The sequence below is a fragment of the Canis lupus genome, chromosome 34 (assembly GCF_011100685.1).
Source record: "Canis lupus familiaris isolate Mischka breed German Shepherd chromosome 34, alternate assembly UU_Cfam_GSD_1.0, whole genome shotgun sequence".
Taxonomy (NCBI): Eukaryota; Metazoa; Chordata; class Mammalia; order Carnivora; family Canidae; genus Canis; species Canis lupus.
The window spans coordinates 18,249,282-18,252,007 of NC_049255.1; positions in this window are offsets into that span (position 1 = coordinate 18,249,282).

The window sequence follows — 2,726 nt, forward strand, 5'->3', positions numbered from 1 at the left end:
AAGACAAGATTTACTGCAGAAAGGACTTTAAAGAGGAAATTGAGGTGATTTGTCTAATGTCACATGGCTAGTTAACAGCAGAGGTAGGCATATAACCCAAATGCTGATTCTAAGACCTATATAAAGATTAATGTAAATTCTGATTGTTTCAGACTCTTAAAAATGTGGTTCGAATGATTTTAAATATGATTAGAAAATATTTTTAGTATTTATTTTTGTCAAGTTATGATATTTTGGAGTCAAAGGGGGAAAAGTACATTGATTAAAAGGAGGAACTAGATGGATCTATGATAATATTAACACTGAATTATTTTTCCCTTAAAAGTTCTGCCTCCATGGCGCAGCTGGCGGCTCAGTCAGTAGAGCATGAGACTATTGATCTTGGGATTGTAAGTTCTATCTCCATGTTAAAAATGAAATCTTTTAAAAGTTCTGTCTCCTTCACCAAATAGGAAGTTCCTCAAAAGCAGATTATCTCAGTCATCTTTTTAAAAATTATTTATTTATTTATTTCAGAGAGAGAGAGAGAGAGAGCGTGCGCACGAGCATATGTCTGGGGGAACGGGGGATCTCAAGCAGACTCCCCACTGTGCACAGAGCCTGAAGCAGGGCTCAATCTCATGACCCTGCTTGAGATCATGATCTGAGCAGAAATCAAGAGTCAGATGCTCAACCAACCGAGCTACCCAGGCACCCCTATCTTATTCATCTTTGTATACCCAATGCCCGAGCGTAGTGACTCTCCTGAATGAATGAACAATGAATGAATGGAATTAGGAGGCTGAGATTCCAGAACTAGTCAGTCCTAGATCCTAGTCATTCTAGATTCTAGTCAGTTCTCTACCGACTGCCACTAGCTAACTCTGTAACTTCAGCAGATTAATTTTTATGGTTCATAGTCATTAAAAATGTCATTGATCCTTTTTAATGATAGAGTTGGAAGAAGACTTAAATTGTATCTATCCCAACTACATTATTCAATGGGTTCATGGAATTACCTGATTATTTGGAACACATACTTATTACCAGTATTTCAATAATAATACTAATATCTATGCTAGCTTTGTCATAGTCCTAGAACAAAGACTGAAAGAATATTTAAGAGAAATTGCTTGCAATAGATTGGCCTAACTAAGATTGTGTCATGGCATTGCAATGCACTCAATCTTTCTATGTTTGGTTACTGCTTGGAGCAGTTACTTATTCTGGTCCAGCCATTTAAAACAGAAGAGAGGGCTCACTCACAGGAGGTGATACTTAACCCCTCAGTTCTGGGTAAGTATAAGACGTTCACCAGGGGAGAGGGAGCTAACTCTATTTTAAGTGAACTCAGCAGTGCCAGACCAGAACATTCAAATAGTCATCAAAATCCTGTGGCATCTGCTAGGTTGGTTACCTTGCTCCGGTCTCTCCTGGACAGGGATTTTCCTAGTCCTTTTCACTTGACAGTGAAGGTCTTGAAAGTGAATTTGCTTTTACCTTATTAACACTCTGCAGCAGATTTTGGGAATGGCGGGAGGTAGTGAGCATTTCAAGACTTCATGTCCCCTTCTAGCCCTGACACTAATTGTGTGACTTTCAGTTCGTTGCTTCTCTGGATCCAATTTTCCTTACTTGCTTGTATCATCAAGAGCTTAACTAACATTGTTCTCTCTAAAGTTCTTTTCACTTCTAATATTCTGTGAAATGTTTTTGTTGTAAGGATAAACGTTTTTGTGGTAAGGATGAACCTTCGGTTCCACTGGTCTTCTGTTTTTTGTTTTGTTTTCCTAGGTTAGCTTTCTTCCTTCCATCATTTATTATCTCCGTGTTTTTGAGAGCAGAGCCTGGGTGGTATTCGTCCTGCTAGCACAATAACCAAGCAGGTAAGTGGACTTCAAGCACAATAGTCCATCTTTGGAGGAGCTCACCCTTCAGAGGAAAAGTACTAAGTACCATTAATCTCTTGATTGAAAGCTGAGGATACAACACATAGGAAAACTGGTACCAGCTTTTCCTAACCACTTACCAGTTACAACAGGAAAGAAGACAGCGCTTGGAATCGAGCGACTCATTGCGCCTGGGATTTCCATGCATTATCTCAAGTGACGCCCACGCCAGCCCTGTGTTCTGAGCACTAGTACCATCGGTTTCACAAAGAAACCGGCAGAGAGGGATCCCTGGGTGGCGCAGCGGTTTGGCGCCTGCCCTTTGGCCCAGGGCGCGATCCTGGAGACCCGGGATCGAATCCCATATCAGGCTCCCGGTGCATGGAGCCTGCTTCTCCCTCTGCCTATGTCTCTGCCTCTCTCTCTTTCTCTCTCTGTGACTATCATAAATAAAATTAAAAAAATTAAAAATTAAAAAAAAAAAAAACGGGCAGAGAGAGGCTAAGTAACCTGCCAAGGTAACATCCTTACAAGTGAGAAGCAGCACCATTCCAGACTAGACATCACCACCTCAGATGTGCTCCGGAGCTCTCCACTGACCAGAAAAAAAAAAAAAAAATCGGAAAAATCACAACCACCTTGTGTTCGACACAGAGGGAGCACAGGCAAGTGACTGCAGACCTGGCAAACCAGCTTGAAAAACAAAAAACAAAAAACTCTTCCAAGGTGGACTACACAGCCATTAAGGACAACAGCGGGGGGAAAAGAACCCGGGAGAGAGATCTGTAGCTCGCCGGCATCCCGGGGAAACCGAGGAAGAGGCCGGAAGTGACGTCACTAGCAAGAGGCGGACGCTAG